The sequence below is a fragment of the Chlorocebus sabaeus genome, chromosome 5, assembly GCF_047675955.1.
Source record: "Chlorocebus sabaeus isolate Y175 chromosome 5, mChlSab1.0.hap1, whole genome shotgun sequence".
Classification (NCBI taxonomy): Eukaryota; Metazoa; Chordata; class Mammalia; order Primates; family Cercopithecidae; genus Chlorocebus; species Chlorocebus sabaeus.
Window position 1 is genome coordinate 16,924,756 of NC_132908.1, and position 21,997 is coordinate 16,946,752.

Sequence of the window (21,997 nt, forward strand, 5' to 3'; positions counted from 1 at the left end):
ATCCATAGCCCCAACTACTTGAGAGGCTAAGGTGAGAGGATCACTTGAGCCCAGGAGGTCAAGGCTGCAGTGAGCCAAGATAACACTGCTGCACTTCAGCCTGGGCAACAGAGCAAGACCTTCTTTTGAAATAACAACAAGAAGCAAACAAAACAAAAACAAAAAGGGCTATCACCAGCATCTTGAAAATTCACTTTATTGAGATATCATTTACATATAACAAAATGCATCCATTTAAGTGTATGTTTTGGTGAGTTTTGACACCAAACTCTGAGATCCATTCATAGTATTACATGGGTGTGGATGGGAAGCCTTATTTTTTTATTTTTTATTTTTTGACAGCTTTGTCTTCATGGGCCTGGGAAACAGCATGAGCATAGCTTCCCAGGAAGTCCCCTTCCCCACCCTGCCCAGGTCCAGCCTATCATTTATCCTCAAACACCACGTACCCCCTGCCTTTGTAGCCCCTCACAACTGGTTGTGACTTCCCCAAGGCTGCTCAAGAGTCCCCACAGAAAATCTCAGGTTTGTATTTCCCACTTCCCTGGATGCTGCTGAACCATTTATAATTTCCTGGCCCCCTTGGTTTTTATAGGGTGGTCAGTTTATCGGTACCTCATAATGGTTCCTTGCTGAGGCACTCTCATGGCTATATTCACATTCCAAGTTCCGGCTTTGACGATTTACGTAGCAGCTGAGATTCACCTGCTAAATGGAAGGCCTGTCACACAGGCTCATTTTCCAACTGTTAACGGGATGGAAATGCTTGACTGTGAGTTGTCCAGGTTCTTGGTGCAACAAAGAATCAAACAAAACATACAAATAAAGCAACAAAAAAACCCCAAACAATGAAAGCACAGATTTATTGAAGCAAAAGTACACAGAGTGGGAGCAGGCTTGAACAAGCAGTTCAAAAGCTCCAATTATAATGTTTTTAAGGGTTCTTATTAAGCTAAAAGAATTTGGTAACACCCACTTTGTGCCCTTTAGAGGGCTCCAGTTGGTTACACCTTATGAAGGATTGCCCCAGGACCAATCAAAGGCTGAAGTGGAGATGGCACATGACCAATCAGAGGCTGAAGTGGAGACCTGGCCTGTGGTCAATCAGAGGCTGAAGTGGAAATTTCCATCTTGTTGTTTCAGGAGTGAGGATGTGGCCTATATGCTGCCCAATCTTGCCTAGAACTGGCTGCACCTGCTCTTCTTTTGCTTACACCTTAACCCTTGGTTACCCTCATTCCCTATTCGCCTGCTTCTCAAGCAGACGGTTTCAAATACATGGACCCAAGTAAATCAATGACCTTCTATCTCTCCTTTTCCTGTATCTTGCAGACTAGAAGATGTTGATGCTTACAGAGCAGAAATACACTCTATGGCTGGAGACTGGTCTTTACGGCCTTAGAATTGTTCCCCTGGGAGGTCAGTTCAAGCTGTTACTCCGCATATTCAGAAGGGCTCCCCTTCCAATTGTTCCAGTTGTCATTTGACATGTATTTATGTGGTTCTTTGGCTGCTGTCTCTTTCCCCCACAACTCATAAGTCTCAGAGGCAGGAACCATGTCTGTCTGGTCTCTGCACTCCATCACTGATTTCTAGAACTCTGCCTAATATGCAGGAGATGACCAATTAGTATGAGTTAACAAAACTACAGAAGGGGAAGAAAGAAGTCAAGAAGTAGGCCAGGTGTGGTGGCTTACACCTATAATCCCACCACTTTGGGAGGCTGAGGCAGGTGGATCACCTGAGGTCAGGAGTTTGAGACCAGCCTGGCCAACATGGTAAAACCCCGTCTCTATTAAAAACACAAAAATTAGCCGAGTGGTGCATGCCTGTAATCCCAGCTACTCAGAAGGCTGAGACAGGAGAATCACTTGAACCCAGGAGGCAGAGGTTGCAGTGAGCTGAGATTGCACCATTGCACTCCAGCATAGTCAACAAGAGCAAAACTCCATCTCAAAAAAAAAAAAAAGAAAAAGAAAAAGGGAGAGGGAGAACTGTAGATTACATCACAGGGATTGCTCCCTTAACACTTGTAACAAGGTAAAATCTGATTCGACAGGACATCAGGCACTCTTGTACTCACATTGTTGTGGGCTGAATCGTGTCCCCCGACTCCTAAAAAATATGTTCAAGTCCTAGCCTCTGGTATCTGCAAATGTGACCTTAATTGAAATGGGGTATTTGCAAATATAACTGAGCTAAGACGAGGTTATACTGGAATAGTGTGGGCCCTAAATCCAATATGATTGCCATCCTTACAAGAAGAGAAGAAACACAGAGACACATAGGGAGAATCCCATGTGGTGACAGAGGCAAGCACTGGAGTGATGCTTCTACCAGCCAAGAAACACCAGGGATAACCAGCAATACCAGAAACTATGAAGAGGCAAAAAATGACCAATCTCTAGAGCCACCAGAGAGAGCCTAGCCTTGCTGGCACCTTTATTTTGAACTGCTCGCCTCCAGAAATGTGAGATAAGAAGTTTCTGTTGTTGTGTTAAACTTCCACCACCATGCAAGTTTGTGGTGATTTGTTATGGCAACCCTAGGAAATAAATACGGATGCCCATTCTATGGGATTGTAATTGCCTGTTTGCTGGTCTGTTTCCCTTGCAAAAGGCAGGGGCTATGACTCGTGCATCTCGGTAACCTCAGTACTAGCATACTGTGGTGCATGGCAGAGAATTGTTGCTTGGTCTCCATCCATTGAGTAGATAGAAGAGAAAGAGGTGGCAGGGGCTCCAAGTGACCTCCTGGGCCTTGTTAACACCAGTGGTTGCAACTTGTCCACAGGAAACTGCAACCTCTACAATGCCCTGGCTGCCCATAACCAGCTACAATTCCACTTTCCCAGAAAATGAGACTGGAGAAATGACCCTCAGTAGTTGTACCCCAGGGAGGATTGTGAGTTTAAAAACAAACTCGCTTCCTTTCTGCTAAATTATTGCCCGCCTCCCACCACCCCAACTACCCCTTAGCTACAGAAAGTCTCACCACCAATCTACTCCTCTGTCCAATCAAATTCTTCATGTTGACAAAGACCAGAATAGCTTATTAAGGACCAGGTTTGCAGGTGACTGCGCCATACTGAGAATCGCTGTTCATTTTTAGAAAATAAACTCCAGTTAGCAATCTCAGCTGCTTGTTTCATTTCCTGGCTAGACATTTCTACTTGTGGGGCTTTTGCTGCTGCTCCTCACACCATCTCTGGGAACTTCAAACCTGGAGACCCTGGGAAGATGTCCACGTGGGCTCTCTTCATAACCTGTAGAGGGGACTTTGCATGCTATAGAGATCTGAGCGTGGAGGACACGTTGACACACTGATTACCCCTTATGTATCAGGCACTAGGCTACACCCTTTACATACTTGTGAGATGTGGGATATCGGTCCCATTTTATGGATGAGGAAACTGAGGCTCAAAGAGTTTAAGGATTTTTCACCTCAGAAAATGTCACCATTTTCCCTTCAGTTGCTCAAGCCAGAACACTGAAAATCCTTCTTAACTCCCTTCTACTCATCAGTAATTATTTTCCTTTGGCCCACAAATTAGGTCTCGAATTCACATGAATCCCTTTATCCCTACAGCCACTGCCCTGGTCTAGGCCACGATCACCCAACAAGCAATTACTGATTGTCTGGTATGTACCAATCTCTGTTCCAAGAACCTAGGATGCTCAAAGAAACAAAACTGATGAAGATCTCAGCCCTCAAGCAGCCTTCATTCTGGCCATCGCTTTAGGTTACTGCTCTATCCTCCAACTTGTTCTCCTCCCACACAAACCATTCTCCAAAATTCAGTCGATTTTTCCAAAATAAAAACTCGATCATGTAATTCCCTCTTTAAAATTGTCTAAGAGGCTCCCATTACTTTGAGGATACAAGTCTATTCTCCTTAATAGATCCTGAATCCCTTTCATAACCTGGCCCTAATTAGCTCTCCAGTCGCTCTCCAGTCCTAGCTCTCACCGCTTCCCTCTCTACCACACACTCCACTAAAAGAAAAAAGAAAAGAAAAGAAAAAAAACCAGCCGGGCGCGGTGGCTCATGCCTGTAATCCCAGCACTTTAAGAGGCCGAGGCGGGCGGATCACAAGGTCGGGAGTTTGAGAAGAGCCTGGCCAACACAGTGAAACCCCATTTCCACTAAAAATAGAAAAAAATTAGCCAGGTGTGGTGGTGGGTGCCTGTAATCCCAGCTACTCGGGAGGCTAAGATAGGAGAATAGCTTGAACTCAGGAGGTGGAGGTTGCAGCGAGCCGAGATCGTGCCATTATGAGTGGCACGTGTGAGACTCCGTCTCAAAAAAAAAAAAAAAGACAGAAAAAGAAAAGAAAGAAAAAAACTACGCACGCGCGCGTGCGCACACACACACGCGCACGCGCGCGCGTGCACACACACACACACACACACATATATACACACACAGAGTAGAAACTTCCGGATTAACTTTTCTCAATTTATTTAGAGTTTAAGGCACTCCACTGTCTCTAGCTCTCTGACCTCCATATATGGGGGTCTCTCTGCCCGGCAAAGCTTCCCTTCCTCCATCTCATATTCAGCCTTCACTTTCTGCTTAGGCTTAGCTCCCCTGCGAAGGCTTCCCTGACTCCTACCCTGTCCAGACCACAGTAGGGGCTTCCGCAAATGATCTCATAAAAATGGGTCTTCCCATATCCTCGCTTGGGTCACACTTTGTCAGGGCTGTCTTTGCCAGTAGATTGTACTCTTTGAAGGCAGGGAGGGGACAGTGTATGCCCTGTTCATCACTGTATCCACGGCACCAAAGGAGTATCTCTGTACTAGTTTTTGAAATGAATGGATAAATGAATGTTGAAGAAGGAACAGGTCTCAGTTTCACAGCTAGCAAGCAGCCAGGATGGGATTTGACTTCAAACGTCTACTCTTAACCACGTCATAAGCCACTGTAGGGTAAATGCACCTGACAGCAATAACTAAAGCACACCCTTAGAATAACTCTGTATGGCAGATGCACCTGAATGTGCGTTCTGAGCTAGGGAATCAGGAGTAGCCAACCTGGAGATTTTTTTCCTTGTCTGTGAAGAACATCTGAGTTCCTGGCCTGTCCCATGAAACATGTGTTGTACAGAGAATTGAAACCCTAAGTTTTGGATTAAATGAAAGTTGCCAGGTGGAGGTCATTAAGGGGAGGATGCTAAGTGGAAATGCTATATAAACTACATGCTGCTTTTTGTTGTTTTTGTTTTTGTTTTGAGATGGAGTTTCTCGGTGTCACCCAGGCGGGATTGCAGTGGTGCGATTTCAGCTCACCGCAACCTCCGCCTCCCCGGTTCAAGCAAATCTTGTGCCTCAGCCTCCCGAGTAGCTAGGATTACAGGCATGTGCCCACACACCTAGCTAATGTTTGTATTTTTAATGGAGACAGCGTTTCACCATGTTGGTGAGGCTGGTCTCAAACTCCTGACCTCGGGTAATCCACCTACCTCGGCCTTCCAAAGTGCTAGGATTACAGGCATGAGCCCATGCACTCGGCCAAACTACATGCTGTTTGCAAGCAGTTGAGGTTTTCTTGCCCAGCCCACCACCACTGCATTCTCTCCCATGTATGTAGCCCCTAATCAAACCTCATGTCTTTTTTTTTTTTTTTTTTTTGAAATGGAGTCTCACTCTATCACCCAGGCTGGAGCACAATGGTGCGATCTCAGCTCACTACAACCTCCACCTCCCAGGTTCAAGTGATTCTCCTGCCTCAGCCTCCCGAGTAGCTGGGACTACAGGCACATGCCACCACACTGGACTAATTTTTATATTTTTAGTAGAGACAGGGTTTCACCACGTTGTCCAGGCTGGTCTCAAACTCCTGACCTCAGGTGGTCCGCCTGCCTCGGCTTCCCAAAGTGCTGGGATTACAGGCGTGAACCACCGCACCCAGCCACCCCATGTCTTATTTACTGGCTCCGGGTCTCTTCTTCAGCCTCTTGAACCTGGTGCCTCCCTAATGAGGTTAATACGGGTTTAGCCCAACACCCACGGTGAGGGATGTTGTTCGTCGTGGGGAAAGTGAGCTTTGGGAATAATTTATCATGACTTGTCACAAATCTTCCTGACGAGAAGCAGAGCTTAGGCTAAGCAGACAGGAAAGAGGATGAAATATAAGATGTGGTGTGAGTGCTTCATCATCTTAGTTCTTAGGATTGATCAACTTTTGCGTTGCTTATCAAGGGAATGACAAGAACGCAGAATATCCAAACTGGGATAAATTTTAGACATTGTCTTGCCTTTTAGCCCCATTATAATAAAAATTGAGGTTAGAATCCGAGGTTCCTTGACACCAGATTCCATGTTTATGCTGTGGGCGTAACTGTAACAGGGTTGTGGGTTGGGGGAGGTCTAAGTGCCTAGTCATCACTAAATGGTTCAAAAGCCAAAAAAATTTCTAAATCTGCTTCTATCCATCAGGGCTATAGCTATGGAGGAGAGATTCCTACATCTAGATGGAAAGGAGACATTGAGCACAGGAACCAATGTGGGTCATTCCAGGAAAACTATCCGAGTAGCCACACCCAGCTAATTTTTGTATTTTTAATGGAGACGGGCTTTCACCATGTTGTTCAGTCTGGTCTCAAACTCATGACCTCAGGTGATCCACCTATCTCGGACTTCCAGAGTGCTGGGATTACAGGCATGAGCCATCGTGCCCAGCCACAGCTACATGCTGTTTGCAAGCAGTTGAGGTTTTCCTGCACAGCCCACCACCACTGCATTCTCTCCTCTGTGTGTAGCCCCTAATCAAACCCATATCTTTTTTTTCACCCAGGCTGGAGTGCAGTGGCGCGATCCTGGCTCACTGCAACCTTAGCCATCCTCCAGTGAAGGAATGAGAGAAGGAAAAGGGAAACTTAACCAACTTGCAGAGCTACATACATCCATCTGCCCTGGGAGGAAATGGGGAGAAAGGGGCTGGTGGGAAGGTTGTGTCAGCTCCATCGTACTGCGTGCCAGTGTGCTGAGTATAGCACATACCTTATCCCAGTGGATCCTCACAACTGCCCAATGGGACATATGCTAATAGGTGCTGAGCTGGGACTTGATCTGACTTCAAGGCTGGGGTTCATAAACAACAGACTCTGTGGACTCTTGGTCATTAGAGTAGTTGGCCAAGAATTGGGTGAACACTCATTAAATACTACCTGGTTCAGAACTACATCATCTTTCCTACCCAAGGGAAGCACCAGCCAAACTAAGAATGACCTCTAAGGTCCTTCAGAGGACCCCATGACATGGAGATGCCCAAGGATCATGAAAGAAAGTGCTTAGGCACAGACCTTACACATTCTAGAAAGTTCTTGTCCATTGAGAACAGCAAAGACAACTGCTAAGCATTGATCATATATATGCCAGGCACTGTGCTTTCCATAGATCCCCTCAAATTGTATGTGGTTGACCCCAGGAGATCATTAGGATCACCATCTTCATTTTCTCTAAACCATTTTCAAAGAGATAAGTTAATGTGTCCAGTGTCAGATGGTTAGGGTCAGAGGCAGGATTCAAACCTAGGTCAGTCTGCCTCTAATTCTGCTGCCCTTACCTGTGATGGATGCCAAGTGGCTACAGCATTACCGCCAGCCAAATGCACCACCTGGGGAAAATGCAGTGGGGTGAGGTCAAGAGTCCTCACTTCTATGTCTTTACTTCATCTGTCAGAAAGCACTTGCCTCCCGTGATGACTTGAAGGTAAAATCAGGTAATCTCGAAACACACTGGAAATGTGCACTGTGTAAATGCAGGCTCTTTGCTCTGCTTTGAATTATTATTATTCATTGTCCTTGGAAGGAAATGAAGGAGGAAGATGCAATTTGTTGCTAAGCCCCCAGCTGGAGAAAGAAATCTTGGAATAGAATTGTAGGGCAGAGGAGGGATGTTCATTCCCCTTCCTTAGTTGGAGACCTCTTGCTTTCATTTGCATAAAAGCAGATCTCTGAAAAGCAAATTGCAGCCACTAATAGTACTGACTGACTCTTGACCTGGAGTGAACTCACCTGGAGTGACCTGGAGTTGAATGTGCTCTTCTCTTTCTGAGTCCTCACCCCCATGCACCCTCAGTATCCTTGGTTGGATTAAAATTGCAGAGAGTAAAATTCAGTAGCTGTTTCTGTGATATCTAAAGACCAACTATCAGCTCATTTCTCACAGCAAGAGTTCCCTACCCAGAGATTTAAAAGAGCTGATGTACTTTTTTTGGGGGGGGGCGGGGGGAGGGAGTGGGGGTGTTGAGATGGAATCTAGCTCTGTCGCCCAGGCTGGAGTGCAGTAATGTGATCTCAGCTCACTGCAACCTCAGCCTCCCAGGTTCAAGCAATTCTCCTGCCTCAGCCTCCTAAGTAGCTGGGACTACAGGTGTGCACCACCATGCCAAGCTAATTCTTGTATTTTTAGCAGAGACAAGGTTTCACCATATTGGAAATTCTGGTCTCGAACTCCTGGTCTCAAGTGATCCTCCCATCTTCGTCTCCCAAAGTGAAACAGCTGATGTATTTAAACCCCTGACACAGAGACTTGTACAATGTCAACATTCTAGAAATGGTGATGTGGGGATAGAGACAGCCCACATTCAGATGGCAGTTAAGGACCTCATTTTTTGAAGATGGACAGGCCCAGCAGTATATTTCCTATTTGTATGGACACTGGACATGTTTTTAACCTTTCTGAGTCTGTTTCCTCTTCTGTAAAACCTACCGCAAAGTGTCATTATGAGAATGAAATGAGTGACCACGCCAAGCACCTGGTAAACACTTGTATTGGTCTGCTCAGACCTCCATAGCAAAATACCGCAAGATGGGCCTTAAACAACAGACATTTGTTTTCTTCAGTTATGGAGGCTAGAAGTTCAAGATCAAGGTGCCAGCAAATTCAGCTTCTGGTGAGATCACTCTTCCTGGCTGGCAGATAGCTGCCTTCTTGTTCTGTCCTCACATAGCCTTTCCTCTGTGCAAGGAGTAAAAGAGAACGCTTGTGTCTTTCTCTTCTTATAAGGGCATCGGCTCTATTGGATTAGGGCCTCACCTTAATTGCCTGCTTAAGGCCCCTGTCTCCAAATACAGTTTCAACATTTGAATTTTGAGGAGACACAACTCAGGCCGTGATAGAGTTCAAACAGTGGTCACTATTTTGTGCAGTCCATCAAGTGGCAGAAGTCGCTAGAACTAAAGCATAGATGGAGAAAGTTGATTGCATCTGTTTCTCTTTGCCATCTGCAATTCAGAATACTGCCTCTGCCCCTGTTCCCACTCCAGCATGCACACAAGACCTTCAGGCCCCAGGGAGCAACTGCAATCACCTCTTCTGGGCATCCTGCTTCCTCCCCAAAGGACGAGGAGGCTTCAGTTGACGTCTAATTACTCAGATACTCAGTGTTGCTGTCCCTACTGCTATGGATATGATCTCTCCTTTCCTGATCCTTTCTAAACAGTTTTTTAAAGTTCTGGGGTACACGTGCAGGATGTGCAGGTTTGTTACATAGGTAAAAGTGTGCCTGTGTGGTTTGCTGTACCTATCAACCCATCACCCAGGCATTAAGCCCAGGTGTGTTAGCTATTTACCTGAGACTATGGTGAAAGGACACCCTTCATTCACAGAACCACTTGGAAATCGACTTCCCTGTTCCTGGCACTGGGTGGTTTTGCCAAAAAGCAAAACATTTTGCAAGTGGCAGGTGGGGCAACTGAGGATTCCTAGCTGACATCAGGGAAATTGGGACCCTAAAGATCCAGAGGTTCTATACGATTCCTCAAGAGAAAAAAAATTGATTGTGTTGTGTTTCTATATTAATACAGTAACAACTAATATTCATTCATTCACTTTTCAAACTTTTATTTTAGGTTCAGAGGTACATGTGCAGGTTGGTTATATAGGTAAACTTGTGCCACCAGGGTTTGTTGTACAGATTATTTCGTCACCCAGGTAGTAAGCCTAGTACCCAATAGTTATTTTTTCTGCTCCTCTCCCTTCTCTCATCCTCCACCCTCAAATAGGCCCCAGTGTCTGTGTGCCTGTTGTTACCCTCTTGGTGTCTGAGTAACAACTACTTTTTATTGAGCATTGACTATGGAGTATCTACTAAACAGTGTCTGAGAGCACTGTATGGATTATTTCATTTCATCCTCACAATAAGTCCATGGCAGCGACTTTCAATGAGGGGAAGGAGGAGGGATTGTACCTCCCAGGGGACACTGGCAGTGTCTGGAGGCGATTTTTGTTGTCATAATGGGGTGGGAGGGAGATTGCTACTGGCATCTAGTGGGTAGAAGCCAAGGATACTGCTAAACACCCTACAAAGCACAGTGCAGCCCCTCACCATGAAGAATGTCCTGGCTCCAAATGTTGATAATGCTAGGATTAAGAAACACTGGTATACAAGACAGCTACTTTGATATTGGCACCATTTTACAGGTAAAGACACTGAGTATCAGAGGAATTAAGCAATCAACTTCACATTGTAGACCAAGCAGCATTTTCACCCAAGTGTGATGGATTTCAGAGCCTCAGTCTTCACCACACAGCTATAAACAATCATGATTCTGCATCAAAGTTAAGGTCCTCTCTTCATTAGAGCCACTGGTGTCCCTGACACTGAAACTATCTATGGATGTCCACGCTTCATTACAGCCAGCCTGGCTGGAACAACTAGGCAATGTGCTGACACGTGGAACCAACCCACGCTTCATTCCAAATCACCCTTAAGCTGTCGGAAGTTACCTTTCACAATCGAAAAAGCAAAGAAGCCCTGATTCATGAATTTGCCAACTGCTTTTCCCCCCAGCTGCAGCTAACATAGGTATTTCCAGCTATAGATTATATTGAATCGCTGGGACTGAAAAAAAAGAAAAGAAAATCAGCTTCAGGTGCAGGTTTAAAGAGCGAATGAGCTTGAGAAGAAGGAGAATGATTCGCCCTACCTTTCCATATTCATCCTCACACTTTGGATCAAAAAGTAATTGCCAATCGTTGTCATGTTAAGAGAGAGGTAACTGTGTAGGTCAAGCTTTCTGATTTCTTATTCAGGGAAATTTTCCATTCCCCAAACTCTCATCTAAAAGCCCAAGCCTCAGAAAGCTGTGTTGCCTGAAGGAGCCCAGAGAACACAAATGATTTTCTTTAAAGACTCCTTTGTCCATCAGAAAGCAAGCGATTCAATCAGACTAATTATTTCCCAACAAAGACATAAGGTTTCCTTTTAGCGCCTGCTCGCTTCTTGCTATCAAAGGAGTATTTTTTAAAAAATGTATCTTGGACAAGGAAGATCAAAAGAGAAGCATCTGTCCGGAGCGAATAATATTTTTTCCCATTATTTCCAGTTGAATTTGCTTAAATCTCTCATATTTTACTACTTGTCATTACTGGAAACTTTCACCTTGAGTTATGGCGGGTAGCAGAGGATGAAAAAAGACAAAGACAGGCCCGGGGTGACTGATGAATAAAGGCAATAAGAAAGAGGCGACTGTTTTATCTCAATAATGTTATCAATACCCATGTCTGTATTAGAGGCATGGTGGGACTGTGTGCAAGGGGAAAGGGATCATTCCAAAGGAAAATCAATGTTTAGATTAAAATGGGTTTATGAAGTTATGTCAAGCGAGCTTCTTTTATCTGTCGCCCCAGGATTACACTAAGAGGCCCCGGCACGTTGTAAGCTACCCAGCCTTTTTTTCCAGCACACTTGAGGGTGGCAGCTTAGCCGTGGGAAAGCGAGAAGTGCCCTTTTGAAGAGGGTGATGCAAAAATTAAAATAGCCCTGATGAAAGCCAACATTGACGGAGTTTTCTTTGCCAGTCTGTTAAGCTCCTAGTATGCAGCAGTTCATTTTGTTCTCACAATAACCTTATGAGGTGCCTTATTACTGCCTTCATTTTACAGAGGGAGAAACTGAGGCAGAGTTGTAGGTGGAGATATAAGCTTGGGCACTTCTAAAAGTGCAGGTTTCCTGGGTTCAGGTTCTGACCCTGCATTTGCTAGCTTTGTAATCTTGGCACAGGTTGAGTTTCTGAGCTTCAATTTTCATCATTCAAGAACAATGATGAGGATGAGGATAACGATGGCTGATGATGATGATGACGATGCCTGGCTAAATGTCACAGGTTGTCTGGGGGATAAGTTGAGATAATCCAAGTAAAGTCCTTAGCAACTTGAAGGACACAGAGTAGCTATAATATCTGTAAATGTGAGCTGTCCTTACAACACATATTTGGTGGTGATGATCAAGTCACTACCTTAGTGCCCTGGGAAATGTAGACTCTGGCACCACGAAAAGACCTTTGTTTGAGCAGATACAGCTTCATAGCCAGGCACAGCTCCTGTGTGACCCTGAACAACTCACTTGACCTCTCTGAGCTTCATGTGTGGGAAGAACCTAGTCCAATGGTGGCCATGTGTTAGGTATTTTATAATCGTTGTTTAATAAATAAAAGGCATCTTTTCTTCCTCTCTTTTTTAATCTTAGGATTCCACAAGACTCTCTTTTTTCTCTGTCTCACTCTCCCCTCAGGTTCTCCTATCCCCAAGCCAACTCTGAACAAGCTCTGGCAGGGAATTCATTTGGAGTTCTGTGTTTGTTCTTTGCCACAAGCCCCTAGAAGCATGTTGACTGGTCACAACAACCCTCCCAACTAATGCTCCCTGTGTTGGCTCCAGTCCCAGGATCCTGCCTCAGTTTCCCTATCAAGTCTACTCTCCCATTGGGATCAGGGTCTGCCCCTGGAAGGTTGAATCTCTGACCAAAAGCTTAGTCTTGGCAGCTTTCTAACTTTTGGAGGCTGGACTCTGTCCCCTCTTCCAAGTCCCCCAGCCATTGGCCAAAGTTCTGTTTCAAGTCCACAACTCAATGTCAACACCCACTAGATGCTTTCAAGTCATACAGACATGAGTTGAAATCCTAGACATGGCAGACCAAGTCACTCCAGCTTTCTAAGCCTCAGTTCCTTTACATGTAACACAGAGATAATAAGACAAAACTTATCAGGTTGTTGAGAGGATTAAATACAACAGTGTAGGTAAGTCATTTAGGATAGTATCTGGTTCACAACAAATTTTTAATAAAAGATAGTGACTTCCTATAGATACTTGTCATAATTCTGCCCCCAAACCCCTACTTAGATCAGAGACCTCAAACATCATCTCGAGTAGGGTAGAATCCAAGTTCACCAGATCTGTTTTGTACTAGGTTAGTTCCCCCACACCTAGTTCTTTACGCACCTAATGTACACCCTTCCTATCAACCCTTTTCAGAGGTTCTTACATAACCTAGGGAAGCTTCACATTTTATATCACAATGTCACCCAGCTTCTTGGGAGTTCCTCTAGGATGATTGTGTGACTTAAAGGCTACTTGGAACTTCTCAGATACCAAACTATTGCTTGATTAGGAAGACAGTGGGTTTGGGATGCAAGACGCCCTCAGAAGCACATTCTCCCAGATGTGGTCAACATCACATTATTCCCTTCTAATCTACGGACTATCCCTGCTTTTTACAGTTCCCTACTGAAACACTGCACCTCTCTGAACTCTTTAAATTACAAATGACTTAATTTAGCTTAAACAAACAAATAAAGGAAATACATTGGCTTATATCAAAGATGCAGATTGCAGACTGGCTTTAAACAAAAATTGATCCAGGATCCAGGAGTTGTCATCAAGAGTCTGCCTCCATCTGTCAGTTGTGTTTTCTTTCATATTGGCTTCTGACATGGTTTGGCTGTGTCCCTATCCAAATCTCATCTCGAATGGCAGCTCCCTTAAGTCCCATGTGTCATGGGAGGGACCCAGTGGGAGGTAATTGAATCATGGGGGTGGGTCTTTCCTGTGTTGTTCTCATGATAGTGAATAAGTTTCACGAGATTTGACGGTTTTATGAACAGGAGTTTCCCTGCACCTGTTCTCTTGCCTGCCACCATGTAAGACGTGCCTTTGCTCCACATCTGCCTTGTGCCATGATTGTGAGGCCTCCCCAGCCATGTGGAACTGTGAGTCCATTAAACCTCTTTCCTTTATAAATTACCCTGTCTTGGGTATGTCTTTATTAGCAGCATGAGAACAAACTAATACCCTTCATTCTTTGGCAAGCTCTTCCCTTTCCATAGTAAAGATGGTCATAGGCAGCTCTGGGTAATATTTCTACCAGGTCAGCATCCCAGTAGAAAGAGAACCCCTCTTTCCCAATGGTTCTATCTAAAATCTCAAAACTGAGTCCCGTTGGTTCTGATTGGGTCACATGGCTATCCCTTGTCCAGTCTTGTGGACAGAAAGATAGTAGATACTGATTGGTCAGCTCTATTTCACAAGTCCACCCTAGAGCTGGAGGGAGAGGCAAAAAACTTAGGTTGAGTGTGGAAAGGGTCATTTCCCCAGAGATGCATGGGGCATCTTATTAGAAGAAAGGAGAATGGATGATGAGTAAAAACATCATCCATTTTCCATCATCTGGGCTTAGAGTTATAGTAGCCTTAGTAAGAAAGACTCCAAGCATGGAGTCTAGCTAGATTCAGTTCTACTCAAGGAATGTTTCCATGGATCAATCAGAGACAAAGCATATTACTTCACTTGGCATTATTCTCACCAGCAAAACCCCCTTCTTCTTTCAGCTGTCAATCCTCCACCTCCACTGCAACACACACCTTGCTGCTGTTGACACCTTGTGACTTGCTTCCCACAGATGGGTGTCTGCGCTTAAGAGCATGCATTATTGTCATTGAAATAACAGGATGCTAAAACCTTTATAAATTGATATGTCAGAAAAGAGGGAGGCAAAAATGAATGCTAAGTTTCTTCGCATAATACTCTGTGGGATGTGTTTTTACCCCTAAGAATATTTTAGCATTAATTAAGATAAACAATGATATATGCTGAAAGACAATTGAATCTGTTCTCGGTTAAAAATGGCTTCGTTGTGTAAAAATAGCACCCAAATTATAGCATATAAAGATGCAGGGGGGAAAATACTGTAAACCTATAACAGGATTAAAATAGAAATGCAAACCAGTAATGATGAGACCTTGAACAAATCTGGGGGAAGAAGAGAAAGATGGGGAAGTAGCAAGGCGCCTCATCATGCTTAATTTATTCACCTCCCTCTGGGGTCTTCTTTACTGTTTCTCTTTAATAATAACTACTATTTATCATGGCATCGTTAGCATATGTTTTCAATGAAATTGGTGTTGTTATTACCATTTTATAAGTGAGGAACTGAGCTTTGGAGAGTTTAAGTCAAGGTCACACTGGTAGAAATAGCTGAACCAGGCTTTGAACCAGGTTAGGTTAAGCCTCCAGCATAACACCTTCCACTTGTCTAGGCTGCCCCACTGTTCCCTGGGTCTCCCCTCTAAAAGTCCTCTTCAAGTCAGAATGAGAATCAAGGAAAGAGCTCACACATATCACACTTAAGATGTGCCAAGGACTGTTCCAAGCTTTTCCTAAGTATTAGCTTATTTCATCCTCACAACAATAATTGGGAGAATGTTACTATTATTATCTCCATTTGACAGATGGGAGAGTTAAGCAGTTTGTCCAAGGCCAGACACCTGGTGGAAGCTGTAATTCAAGGCAGACAGTTGTGCTGACTTCAGAGTTCATGCTGTGATGTTGTTCTATTTCCTTTGGAGAGCGATTTGTGACCTCAAGGGTGACTCCACCTGCCCCATTTTCCCCAGAGTTCCTGTAGGGGTGAATACCTACAGCATGTATCTGGTGTGGTCTTATATTTTAGCAGGGGATGTTTTTATGTCTTTGTGTGGTAACTGTCTGATAAGCCTGCAAATTCCTTGAGAGTCAGGAATTTCCAGAATTCTTCCCATCTCCCACAGTTCCTAGTCAATATTTCACACATGATGGGTGCTGAGCAAATTTAATGGGGAGGCTGATGGAGACCAGTTAATTTTGCTTCCTTCCATGGCTGCAAGATGCATGGTGAAAGCTGAGAGGTCACCGTCCTTGGGCAGGCAAGGATGATAGACAGCTCTCCACAAAGCCAGCCTCATCCGGAGGAATAATTCAAAGCTGTGTCAGGGCTTCTTCTGGGGTGCACATTTATTCATTCATCCATTGTCCCACCCACTCACTTACTCACATACTCAACCCTTCATTTACTCATTCCCTTACTTATTTATGCATTCACCCAACACGTACTGAGTGGCTGTTCCATGCCAGATGCTCCACTTGACCCTGGGGATAAAATCGTTCATGCAGCCTGTCTCTCCTCATCTGAACGGACAGAAGAATGACGAAAGAGTGACTCCTAGTACAGTCATGACATTAGGACAGCAGCACCACTCACTGCTACAGCCTCCAAGCCCTGCAAACTCAAAGCAGTAGCTGGAAGGCCCATCCATGTCTCTGATTTTGCTCATGATCAGATGCTAAATTCTCAATATATTCCATGATGTGGCTTGCAGTCCTTGCTGCAATGTTTTGGTTGTAAAGCAGCAGGTTGAAATCTTTCTCTCTCTCTTTTCCTCTCTATCATTTTGGAACCTCTTAAATCTGCATTGGCTTTTCTTTAAAGGAGAGGACAGAGTGAGCATCTTCTCAGCTGTCTTGGCTTCTCCAAGCATGGTTCTTTCTGTCTCCACAATGACAAGAGCTTTATTGAATTTTGAGAATTATATTCATTTTCATTAAACTATTTATTAGGTGCCTACTGTGTGTCAGTAAATTTAAATGTGTTATCTTTAAGATGGGTTCTGTTACTGCCTGCTTAAAAGTAGGAAAATACATGAAGTTTGAGAAAATGATTTGAACAATTTAGATAAGTATAAGGAAACTCAATAATCAAATGTTACTATTATTTATCTTGAGTTTCTTCATACATATCTGTACTGTTTGAGTTGGTGGTAATCTTTTCATATACACACACACACGCATTCACACACATATGTATGCATATGAATGCTACATAAGTGGAATTGCCACCAATGCTTTTTTATTGTGCACGCTTTTTAAGTTTCTATTCCTCCCGCTTATTTTCTCTCCCCAGGTAAACAGTGTTAGGAAGCAAAGTGTATCTTTTCATACTTTTTGCCCATGCTCATGCAACTGTATGCAAACATGCAAATGTCTATGTTAACAATGGGGGCTGGTCATCATTTATTCTATAAAAAGGAATTTTGTAGCATCTTTCTCTACATCTTGCTAGTGTTGTAAACCAGAAGCCCCCTCTGAATGAACGGGCATAGATTTAATGCATTTGTTTTAATGGCTGCATGATAATTCATGGATGGGACGCTTCCATTGTTTACCCATTCACCCGCCATGGGGAATCCTTACTTTGCCATTGGAAAGCTTCAGGCATAGAACTTCTGGCTCTCTCTGTTCCCCCAGTATGGGGAACCTCTTTACTACTCTGGTGATGGGGAACACTTAGTAACTCTCTCTTTTCTGTGCCCGTTAGAAGATACCCTTTGTTCTTCCTCCTGCTGTCAGTCTTCCTCCTGACAGAATGAATATAGATTGGCTTAGCTGAGTGAGGAGAAAACAAAGGCAGTAAGAATGGGGAAAAAATCATGTCAATATTTCAAAAATATTCTTCCACCACATACTTACAATACTTTTATGGCACTTCACAGTTTGCAAAGCCCTTCTTCTATTGTATTCAAAATGCGGGTCAGCTGTGGTGGCTCATAATTATAATCCCAGAACTTTGGGAGGCAGAGGTGGGAGGATCACTTGAGACCAGGAGTTCTGGTCTTGAGATCAGCCTAGACAACATAGCAAGACCCTGTCTCTACAAAAAATAAAAAATTAGCCAGGTGGTGTGGTGTGCCTATAGTCCCAGCTACTAGGAAGGCTGAGGTGAGAAGATGGCTTGACCACAGGAAGTCAAGCCTGCAGTAAGCTGTGATTGTGCCACTGCACTCCAGCCTGGGTGACAGAGATCCCATCTCTTAAAAAAAAAAAAAAAAAAAAAAATGCACACTCACTTGGCTGTTACTCTACTTCCCATATCCTGAGCTGTCACTTGGCCAGGAAGCCTTCTCTAGTCTAACAAGCAGGCCTGAGCACCCCTTCTCTGACAACCTACTTCCCTATAAAAAAGTGTTTTGGAAAACAAATGAGTAAAATTGATATTTTTTAGGGGATACCTTTTTTGTTGTGAAAATTTTCAAAGTTTTACACAAATAGAGCCAAGCTTATCAAAATGCTCACATATCCACCACTGAAAAGCTTTACCAGGGTAACTCTGAATCCACTCTAATTTATTTTTAAAAATAAAAACTTGTTACAAATTCCAGCTAATTTTAGGTATTTGCAACACACCTCTTATCGGAACTGGCAGCAGTGTTTTGTAAAATTCCTGCTACTGAGGAAGCCTTGAGCTATGTTTTGGGAGCTAAAGGAGAGTAGGTATTTGTGGTTGGGTCACCCACATCCATCCAGTTCCTCTTCTTGAAACAGCACTACCTCCTTTTCACCTGAGATTAACCCTTCCCCTACTTTTAACCCAAGTGATTCAAGTGGGGCTTCCTCTCCCGCAGAGGTTGGGGAGAGGGGCCGGGTTTTTTTTGTTTTTTGTTTTTTGTTTTTTGGAGACAGCGTCTCGCTGTGTCACCCAGACTGGAGTGCAGTGGTGTGACCTCAGCTCACTGAAACATCCTCCTCCCAGGTTCAAGCAATTCTCCTGCCTCAGCCTTCCAAGTAGCTGGGATTATAGGTGCCCACCACCACGCCTGGCTAATTTTTGTACTTTTTAGTAGAGATGGGGTTTCACTATGTTAGCCAGGCTGGTCTCGAACTCCTGACTTCAAGTCCTCTGCCTGCCTTGGCCTCCAAAAGTGCTGGGAGTTACAGGCATGAGCCACTACACGGGGGGAACATTTGATCTAGTCCCAAATCACGGGCATCACCCTTCCAAAGCTGGTGACATACACTACTGAGATTGCTGAAACAGAAGCAGGCTCTCTGTTTTACTGAAGTTGAAGCTTTGACGATATAAGCTGAGCATCTCTGGCAACCATTTCATCATCAGGAGGAAGGACCCTGCTAAAAATGGAGTCAAGGAAAAGGAACTGAAAACTGAGAGATGGCAAGAAACTGAGTCCCAGTCAAATCAAAGGAGTCCTTATACCCAGCAATGCCTACAATTAGATCCGTTACATAAGCCAATAGATACCCTTTTTGGCCTGAGTCAGTCTGAGCTGGGTTTTCTATTTCTTGCTGCTCATGAATCCTGACACTCATTAGTCAGGGTGGCAAAGAAACCATTAATTAACCAGGAATCAGAGAGGGTGAAGAGAAGGCCATCTAAACATGCACTGGGAACGTGGATCTCATGCTAATGGCTGCGGTTTTGCCAGGACTTAGTAGTTTGCGGGTTGAGTGTGGGTTCTAGGAATTAGGTGGATGTAAATAGCAGAGCAGAGACTGCCCGACTCCTAGTCTGTTGCTTTTTCTGCCACACCCTATTACAAAAGACATCCTTGTAGATCCAAGGTGGGAAGGCATTCTTCGTGGGGAAGATTCCAACACAGCAGCACTGTATATTTCCCTCCAATTTCAACATCACTAAGGCAGCTCTTCCAGGCAATAGTCTTTCCTTATCTTCTATCTCTATTAACCTGAATTCCCTGGAAAGTCCTGGGAGAGCAACTGACAGAACCCAGCTATGATGGTTAATATTGAGTGTCAACTTGATTGGATTGAAGGATGCAAAGTATAGTTTCTGGATGTGCCTGTGAGGGTGTTGCCAAAGGATATTAACATTTGGGTCAGTGGACTGGGAGAGGCAGACCCACCCTCAATCTGGGTGGGCACCATCTAATCAGCTGCCAGTGTGGCCAGAATAAAAGCAGGCAGAGGAACGTGGAAAGAATAGACGGGTTTAGTCTTCCGGCCTCCATCTTTCTCCCGTGCTGGATGCTTCCTGCCCTTGAACATCACACTCCAGGTCCTTCAGCTTTGGGACTCAAGACTGGCTTCCTTGCTCCTCAGCTTGCAGACGACCTACTGTAAGACCTCACCTTGTGACTGTGTCAGTAAATACTCCTTAATAAACTCCCCTTTATATATACATGTCTCCTATTAGTTCTGTCCCTCTAGAGAACCCTAATACACCAGCACTACCCACACCTCTGCCAAGGCAAGAAAAAAATGATACAGGGATCTATTCTGCTATTTGGGCCCCCTTGCTGTCTTCCTTTACAGCAATTAAGGTAGAGTTCCCATGGTAGCTGAATTCCCATTACCTCTCCACAGTGGGGTCCGAGACATTTGTTATCTGACAAGAGATATGTAACTGACTATTTGATGTCTGAGTTCAGCTGCAAACTGCCAGGTGTCATTCTGGTGTATTATAGCAGGGCATGGAGGATGAGGAGCAAACCCTTTAATTACTCTCAGAAACTGACAGCCAAAGCCAAACTCTAATTTCCCTCCATGAAACAGGTCAGTTGGGTGTATCCCTAGAATGCAGGAATATGCACCTCAAATGGGATGTGGGACTGAAGAACTAAAGTTGGTATAGCGACTGACTTGGCATTTCTGACATCCAGCAAAAGTCATGTTGCCCCCAGGCTGTCATCCTCTGCTCTGCACCTCTTCATCTTCCTTCTGTTAGATAAGAGCACAACCTTCCAGGTAAGGGAGTCACTGTCCTTTCTCTGCCAAGCAAGAGGGGCAAGCCAGTGCCGTGACTGAAATTAGAACTGTGCTGTCTGCCCATTGGTCAAGACTGGACAGAGGGCTGTGGGAAAACGGGAGCCGTGGTCATCTTAAGAACCCACTCAGTGACAGGACTGGGCTCTGTCACTCCTGCTCCAAGGAATTTCCAGGGAATCAAGATGCATGCAACCACTCTGGCACTAGTGCCTAGTGGCAGTGCTTTTTTTTTTTTTTTTTTTTTTTTAATTTTTTTGAGACGGAGTCTTTATCTGTTGCCCAGTCTGGAGTGCAATGGCACGATCTTGGCTCACTGCAACCTCCGCCTCCTGGGTTCAAGTGATTCTCCTGCCTCAGCCTCCCAAATAGCTGGGACTACAGGTGGGCACCACCACACCCAGCTAATTTTTGTATTTTTAGTAGAGACGGGGTTTCACCATGTTGGCCAGGATGGTCTCAATCTCTTGACCTTGTGATCTGCCTCCCTCAGCCTCCCAAAGTGCTGAGATTACAGGCGTGAGCCACCGCACCTGGCCGTGGCACTGCTATATTTCTACAGGCAAACCCTGTAGATCACTTTTCCTGTAGAGTAGTTAGAAAGCAGTATTAATCAGAGTCACCACAGCTTACCACTAATAAGACATATTTTGTCCTAATATGGGTTTTTCTATATAAAATAAAACAGAAAAGTTAAATATAATCCTCAATGAGTGTTCTTAACCAAGGAGCACATGCAATTGAAGGCATGATTCAAAGAAATATATTCTATTACTATTTTTTTTACTTTCTGCTTGATTTTGGTTTTTTTGAGACAGGATCTGTCAGCCAGGCTGGAGGGCAGTGGTGTGATCGTAGCTCATGGCAGACTCAACCCCCCAGGCTCAAGTGATCCTCCTGCCTCAGCCTCCCAGGTAGCTGGGACCAAAGGCACATGCCACCATTCCCGGCTAATTTTTTAAAAAATATTTTGGAGAGATAGGGGTCTCACTATGTTGCCCAGACTGATCTGGAACTCTTGGGCTTAAGTGATCCTTTTGCCTCGGCCTCCCAAAGTGCTGGAATTACAGGTGTGAGTCACTGCCAACAGCCTGTTTTGTAACTGGTCCTTAAATACCATCAGTCCTTTTCTGATTGGTCCCTAAATATTATCAATCCCTCTTATTCCAATGCAGCTCATAACAGTTGCCTGTTAAAATTCCATCTTAGTGATTAATGCATGTGAATATGCTTTATAAATTCTAATGCATCACATAAATGTAAAATGTAAATATGCACCTGACCCCTCTCTTGGTCCTGTTAAACACAGAGTTTCACACTTCCAGGAATGGCCCCCTTGTGTCTTCTTTGCATTTCTCATCAGATGGAAGCTTGGCTCCTTG

General features: G+C 44.3%; 1 long non-coding RNA gene across 5 annotated transcripts in view; it reads right to left on the bottom strand.

The window, feature by feature from the left end:
- Positions 1-21,997, bottom strand: part of LOC103228968 (uncharacterized) — a 138,048-nt gene that overhangs the window by 83,861 nt on the left and 32,190 nt on the right. For 4 of the 5 annotated variants that reach the window (XR_495864.3, XR_012093028.1, XR_012093030.1 and 1 more), the window contains exon 1: positions 616-874. The exons of the other annotated variant lie outside the window; for it this stretch is intronic. This is a non-coding gene — a long non-coding RNA (uncharacterized lncRNA). Of the gene's footprint in view, positions 1-615; positions 875-21,997 lie in introns of those variants that run through there. 5 annotated transcript variants of the gene reach the window in all.